Source organism: Balaenoptera borealis (genome assembly GCF_965194805.1).
Source record: "Balaenoptera borealis genome assembly, contig: HAP1_SCAFFOLD_370, whole genome shotgun sequence".
Lineage (NCBI taxonomy): Eukaryota > Metazoa > Chordata > Mammalia > Artiodactyla > Balaenopteridae > Balaenoptera > Balaenoptera borealis.
The window spans coordinates 87,010-95,196 of record NW_028123823.1 but is presented as its reverse complement, the minus strand read 5'-3'; positions in this window follow the sequence as shown (position 1 = coordinate 95,196).

Here is an 8,187-nt window from a genome sequence, read left to right as displayed (position 1 = left end):
TCGCTTTCTTGGGAGCTGGCCGCAAAAGCGCAGGATTGCTTCAGGCCGTATTCTGGTTCCTGGCGGCAGGCTGAGCCTGTGGTTAATTCTTCTTCCTGATGGGAAAATAGTGTCACCTGTGCCTGTCCCAACACCTAGAGCTAGTCTCTCATTGGTTCCCCCTCTTCCCGTGCATCCTCAGGACAAATTGCAACCTGTACGGAACAGGAGGATAAAGGTGCTGATTCTCCAAGGAGGGAGATTGCTAGGAAAGCGGCTGGAATGGCGAACCGGAGCACAAGGAGATGAGAAATGACGTTCCTTTTAGAAACCTTTCCCGATCACACGGTGTACCATATTCGGGGTTTCTCATGCATGTTTTCAATGTAGGACGATGCCCTTGAATCTGGAGATTTGGGACCCATGGGATGGGTACCACGCCGTATTTTTTTAAAGGGTCTGCGTTTGCTCACCCAACCTCACCAAACCTCTCAGCCCCAAGAGTGTCCACCCTTATGTCTCAATCAGCTGTGGGTCTAGATATGGTCAATCCAGGTGGCATCACAGCCCCTGAACGAATTTTGTAAGAATTTCTCTCTCTTTCACTGTCTTTGTTTCACGGGTTTTGAAAAGTAATTGATTTTTATAATGGGGTTGAGCTGCTTTTCACTGCTGCGTTTATGCCGCTTTACACCCACTTGACTCACTTACAGAGAGATATCAATATATAGGTTTTAAGATTCTTACTAGTCAGATATATTCTTGGGCGGTGAATAGGGTGTGTTGAGTCCAGTTCACTGAGCAAGGAGTAGGTCTTGTCTCTTACATATTGGGTTTATGAACGGTATCTGAGCTAATTTGAAACCCTTGTTTTATGCATCACCCCACCTCACCTTTCCCGTTAAGCAGACATAGTCTGTTTTCTAAACGTGTGACTCTGTTCTGTTTTGTAATTCAGTTCAAGGGTAGCGGTTTTTACATTCCCTCTATAAGTGATATCTCATGAGAAGTGTCTTTTTCTGTGTGACTTATTTCACTTAGAATCGTCATACCTAAATCCACTCATCATGCTGCTACTAGCCTTATGACATTGATTTCATGGCTGAGTGATATTTCATTGTATATAAGGACCACATCTTCTTTATCCATTCTTCTCTTTCCTGGGATATTTAAGGTGTAACGAAGTGGAGGTTCTTGTCAACAGAGTAGCCCAAAACTTTGGGGTGCCTGTGTCTTGCTGATTTTTAGTTTTCCCAATTTATACGCCTATGAGTGGAAGTGCCCTATGCTCTCAAAGCTGAGTTTTTTAGATGTTTCAGGACACACCGTACACTTCTCCAGAGTGGCTCTTGGCAATTTACATCCCGCCCATCAGCGTAGCAAGGCTCCCATTTCTCCATGGCCTGTCCTGCATTTCTGGTTTTGACACTTTATTCAGCATGGCCCTTTTGACCGATGGGAAGCGAGACTTCTTTGTAGCGCTGATTCGCCTTTCCAGGTTGCTTGGTTGGCCAAAAAGGGCGTATGCGTTTTTTCCTGAATATATTCAGGAAAAAACGCATACGCCCTTTTTGGCCAAGGGCATCATCGTCGAGGTTTTGCCGCTTTTCCTGTGCTTTGAAGGCGATTCGAATCTACCTCCTGAAATCTGTTTCCTGCAATTCTGCCTTGCTTTCAAATCCTCTTCGTTGCCTTCCCTCAATATATTTGTGGACGAGAGTTATCATTTCTAAGTCTGCAGGTTTGTGAATTGCAGTGCCCCTGAGCTCCATTCTTCAACTCGCTTTCTTGGGAGCTGGCCGCAAAAGCGCAGGATTGCTTCAGGCCCGTATTCTGGTTCCTGGCGGCAGGCTGAGCCTGTGGTTAATTCTTCTTCCTGATGGGAAAATAGAGTGACTTGTGCCTGTCCCAACACCTAGAGCTAGTCTCTCATTGGTTCCCCCTCTTCCCGTTCATCCTCAGGACAAATTGCAACCTGTACGGAACAGGAGGTTAAAGGTGCTGATTCTCCAAGGAGGGAGATTGCTAGTAAAGCGGCTGGAATGGCGAACCGGAGCACAAGGAGATGAGAAATGAGGTGCATTTTAGAAACCTTTCCCGATCACACGGTGTACCATCTTCGGCGTTTCTCATGCATGTTTTCAATGTAGGACGATGCCCTTGAACCTGGAGATTTGGGACCCATGGGATGGGTACCACGCCGTATTACTTTAAAGGGTCTGCGTTTGCTCACCCAACCTCACCAAACCTCTCAGCCCCAAGAGTGTCCACCCTTGTGTCTCAATCAGCTGTGGGTCTAGATATGGTCAATCCAGGTGGCATCACAGCCCCTGAACGAATTTTGTAAGAATTTCTCTCTCTTTCACTGTCTTTGTTTCACGGGTTTTGAAAAGTAATTGATTTTTATAATGGGGTTTAGCTGCTTTTCACTGCTGTGTTTATGCCGCTTTATACCCACTTGACTCACTTACAGAGAGATATCAATACATAGGTTTTAAGAGTCTTACTAGTCAGATATATTCTTGGGCGGTGAATAGGGGGTGTTGAGTCCAGTTCACTGAGCAAGGAGTAGGTCTTGTCTTTTACATATTGGGTTCATGGAACGGTATCTGAGCTAATTTGAAACCCTTGTTTTATGCATCACCCCACCTCACCTTTCCCGTTAAGCAGCTATAGTCTTTTTTCTAAACATGTGATTCTGTTCTGTTTTGTAATTCAGTTCAAGGGTGGCAGATTTTACATTCCCTCTATAAGTGATATCTCATGATAAGTGTCTTTTTCTGTGTGACTTATTTCACTTAGAATCTTCATACCTAAATCCACTCATCATGCTGCTACTAGCCTTATGACATTGATTTCATGGCTGAGTGATATTTCATTGTATATAAGGACCACATCTTCTTTATCCATTCTTCTCTTTCCTGGGATATTTAAGGTGTAACGAAGTGGAGGTTCTTGTCAACAGAGTAGCCCAAAACTTTGGGGTGCCTGTGTCTTGCTGATTTTTAGTTTTCCCAATTTATACGCCTATGAGTGGAAGTGCCCTATGCTCTCTAAGCTGTGTTTTTTAGATGTTTCAGGACACACCGTACACTTCTCCAGAGTGGCTGTTGGCAATTTACATCCCGCCCATCAGCGTAGCAAGGCTCCCATTTCTCCATGGCCTGTCCTGCATTTCTGGTTTTGACACTTTATTCAGCATGGCCCTTTTGACCGATGGGAAGCGAGACTTCTTTGTAGCGCTGATTTGCCTTTCCAGGTTGCTTGTTGGCCAAAAAGGGCGTATGTGTTTTTTCCTGAATATATTCAGGAAAAAACGCATACGCCCTTTTTGGCCAAGGGCATCATTGTCGAGGTTTTGCGCTTTTCCTGTGCTTTAAAGGCGATTCGAATCTACCTCCTGAAATCTGTTTCCTGCAATTCTGCCTTGCTTTCAAATCCTCTTCGTTGCCTTCCCTCAATATATTTGTGGACGAGAGTTATCATTTCTAAGTCTGCAGGTTTGTGAATTGCAGTGCCCCTGAGCTCCATGATTCAACTCGCTTTCTTGGGAGCTGGCCGCAAAAGCGCAGGATTGCTTCAGGCCGTATTCTGGTTCCAGGCGGCAGGCTGAGCCTGTGGTTAATTCTTCTTCCTGATGGGAAAATAGAGTGACCTGTGCCTGTCCCAACACCTAGAGCTAGTCTCTCATTGGTTCCCCCTCTTCCCGTGCATCCTCAGGACAAATTGCAACCTGTACGGAACAGGAGGATAAAGGTGCTGATTCTCCAAGGAGGGAGATTGCTAGTAAAGCGGCTGGAATGGCGAACCGGAGCACAAGGAGATGAGAAATGAGGTGCGTTTTAGAAACCTTTCCCGATCACACGGTGTACCATCTTCGGGGTTTCTCATGCATGTTTTCAATGTAGGAAGATGCCCTTGAACCTGGAGATTTGGGACCCATGGGATGGGTACCACGCCGTATTACTTTAAAGGGTCTGCGTTTGCTCACCCAACCTCACCAAGCCTCTCAGCCCCAAGAGTGTCCACCCTTATGTCTCAATCAGCTGTGGGTCTAGATATGGTCAATCCAGGTGGCATCACAGCCCCTGAACGAATTTTGTAAGAATTTCTCTCTCTTTCACTGTCTTTGTTTCACGGGTTTTGAAACGTAATTGATTTTTATAATGGGGTTTGGCTGCTTTTCACTGCTGTGTTTATGCCGCTTTACACCCACTTGACTCACTTACAGAGAGATATCAATACATAGGTTTGAAGATACTTACTAGTCAGATATATTCTTGGGCGGTGAATAGGGGGTGTTGAGTCCAGTTCACTGAGCAAGGAGTAGGTCTTTTCTATTACATATAGGGTTTATGGAACGGTATCTGAGCTAATTTGAAACCCTTGTTTTATGCATCACCCCACCTCACCTTTCCCGTTAAGCAGCCATAGTGTGTTTTCTAAACCTGTGACTCTGTTCTGTTTTGTAATTCAGTTCAAGGGTAGCGGTTTTGACATTCCCTCTATAAGTGATATCTCATGATAAGTGTCTTTTTCTGTGTGACTTATTTCACTTAGAATGGTCGTACCTAAATCCACTCATCATGCTGCTACTAGCCTTATGACGTTGATTTCATGGCTGAGTGATATTCCATTGTACATAAGGACCGCAACTTCTTTATCCATTCTTCTCTTTCCTGGGATATTTAAGGTGTAACGAAGTGGAGGTTCTTGTCAACAGAGTAGCCCAAAACTTTGGGGTGCCTGTGTCTTGCTGATTTTTAGTTTTCCCAATTTATACGCCCATGAGAGGAAGTGCCCTATGGTCTCTAAGCTGAGTTTTTTAGATGTTTCAGGACACACCGTACACTTCTCCAGAGTGGCTGTTAGCAATTTACATCCCGCCCATAAGCGTAGCAAGGCTCCCATTTCTCCAAGGCCTGTCCAGCATTTCTGGTTTTGACACTTTATTCAGCATGGCCCTTTTGACCGATGGGAAGCGAGACTTCTTTGTAGCGCTGATTTGCCTTTCCAGGTTGCTTGGTTGGCCAAAAAGGGCGTATGCGTTTTTTCCTGAATATATTCAGGAAAAAACGCATACGCCCTTTTTGGCCAAGGGCATCATTGTCGAGGTTTTGCCGCTTTTCCTGTGCTTTAAAGGTGATTCGAATCTACCTCCTGAAATCTGTTTCCTGCAATTCTGCCCTGCTTTCAAATCCTCTTCGTTGCCTTCCCTCAATATATTTGTGGGCGAGAGTTATCATTTCTAAGTCTGCAGGTTTGTGAATTGCAGTGCCCCTGAGCTCCATTCTTCAACTCGCTTTCTTGGGAGCTGGCCGCAAAAGCGCAGGATTGCTTCAGGCCGTATTCTGGTTCCTGGAGGAAGGCTGAGCCTGTGGTTAATTCTTCTTCCTGATGGGAAAATAGAATGACCTGTGCCTGCCCCAACACCTAGAGCTAGTCTCTCATTGGTTCCCCCTCTTCCCGTTCATCCTCAGGACAATTAGCAACCTGTACGGAACAGGAGGATAAAGGTGCTGATTCTCCAAGGAGGGAGATTGCTAGTAAAGCGGCTGGAATGGCGACCCGGAGCACAAGGAGATGAGAAATGAGGTGCGTTTTAGAAACCTTTCCCGATCACACGGTGTACCATCTTCGGGGTTTCTCATGCATGTTTTCAATGTAGGACGATGCCCTTGAACCTGGAGATTTGGGACCCATGGGATGGGTACCACGCCATATTACTTTACAGGGTCTGCGTTTGCTCACCCAACCTCACCAAACCTCTCAGCCCCAAGAGTGTCCACCCTTATGTCTCAATCAGCTGTGGGTCTAGATATGGTCAATCCAGGTGGCATCACAGCCCCTGAACGAATTTTGTAAGAATTTCTCTCTCTTTCACTGTCTTTGTTTCACGGGTTTTGAAACGTAATTGATTTTTATAATGGGGTTTAGCTGCTTTTCACTGCTGTGTTTATGCCGCTTTACACCCATTTGACTCACTTACAGAGAGATATCAATACATAGGTTTTAAGATTCCTACTAGTCAGATATATTCTTGGGCGGTGAATAGGGGGTGTTGAGTCCAGTTCACTGAGCAAGGAGTAGGTCTTGTCTATTACATATTGGGTTTCTGGAACGGTATCTGAGCTAATTTGAAACCCGTGTTTTATGCATCACCCCACCTCACCTTTCCCGTTAAGCAGCCATAGTGTGTTTTCTAAACGTGTGACTCTGTTCTGTTTTGTAATTCAGTTCAAGGGTAGCGGTTTTTACATTCCCTCTATAAGTTATATCTTATGATAAGTGTCTTTTTCTGTGTGACTTATTTCACTTAGAATCGTCATACCTAAATCCACTCATCATGCTGCTACTAGCCTTATGACATTGATTTCATGGCTGAGTGATATTCCATTGTACATAAGGACCGCAACTTCTTTATCCATTCTTCTCTTTCCTGGGATATTTAAGGTGTAGCGAAGTGGAGGTTCTTGTCAACAGAGTAGCCCAAAACTTTGAGGTGCCTGTGTCATGCTGATTTTTAGTTTTCCCACTTTATACTCCCATGAGTGGAAGTGCGCTATGCTCTCTAAGCTGAGTTTTTTAGATGTTTCAGGACACACTGTACACTTCTCCAGAGTGGCTGTTGGCAATTTACATCCCGCCCATCAGCGTAGCAAGGCTCCCATTTCTCCATGGCCTGTCCAGCATTTCTGGTTTTGACACTTTATTCATCATGGCCCTTTTGACCGATGGGAAGCGAGACTTCTTTGTAGCGCTGATTTGCCTTTCCAGGTTGCTTGGTTGGCCAAAAAGGGCGTATGCGTTTTTTCCTGAATATATTCAGGAAAAAACGCATACGCCCTTTTTGGCCAAGGGCATCATTGTCGAGGTTTTGCCGCTTTTCCTGTGCTTTAAAGGCGATTCGAATCTACCTCCTGAAATCTGTTTCGTGCAATTCTGCCTTGCTTTCAAATCCTCTTCGTTGCCTTCCCTCAATATATTTGTGGACGAGAGTTATCATTTCTAAGACTGCAGGTTTGTGAATTGCAGTGCCCCTGAGCTCCATTCTTCAACTCGCTTTCTTGGGAGCTGGCCGCAAAAGCGCAGGATTGCTTCAGGCCGTATTCTGGTTCCTGGCGGCAGGCTGAGCCTGTGGTTAATTCTTCTTCCTGATGGGAAAATAGAATGACCTGTGCCTGCCCCAACACCTAGAGCTAGTCTCTCATTGGTTCCCCCTCTTCCCGTTCATCCTCAGGACAATTTGCAACCTGTACGGAACAGGAGGATAAAGGTGCTGATTCTCCAAGGAGGGAGATTGCTAGTAAAGCGGCTGGAATGGCGACCCGGAGCACAAGGAGATGAGAAATGAGGTGCGTTTTAGAAACCTTTCCCGATCACACGGTGTACCATCTTCGGGGTTTCTCATGCATGTTTTCAATGTAGGACGATGCCCTTGAACCTGGAGATTTGGGACCCATGGGATGGGTACCACGCCGAATTACTTTAAAGGGTCTGCGTTAGCTCAGCCAACCTCACCAAACCTCTCAGCCCCACGAGTGTCCACCCTTATGTCTCAATCAGCTGTGGGTCTAGATATGGTCAATCCAGGTGGCATCACAGCCCCTGAACGAATTTTGTAAGAATTTCTCTCTCTTTCACTGTCTTTGTTTCACCTGTTTTGAAGAGTAATTGATTTTTATAATGGGGTTTAGCTGCTTTTCAGTACTGTGTTTATGCCGCTTTATACCCACTTGACTCACTTACAGAGAGATATGAATACATAGGTTTTAAGATTCTTACTAGTCAGATATATTCTTGGGCGGTGAATAGGGGGTGTTGAGTCCAGTTCACTGAGCAAGGAGTAGGTCTTGTCTCTTACATATTGGGTTTATGGAACGGTATCTGAGCTAATTTGAAACCCTTGTTTTATGCATCACCCCACCTCACCTTTCCCGTTAAGCAGCCATAGTGTGTTTTCTAAACGTGTGACTCTGTTCTGTTTTGTAATTCAGTTCAAGGGTAGCGGTTTTTACATTCCCTCTATAAGTGATATCTTATGATAAGTGTCTTTTTCTGTGTGATTTATTTCACTTAGAATCGTCATACCTAAATCCACTCATCATACCGCTACTAGCCTTATGACATTGATTTCATGGCTGAGTGATATTCCATTGTACATAAGGACCACAACTTCTTTATCCATTCTTCTCTTTCCTGGGATAT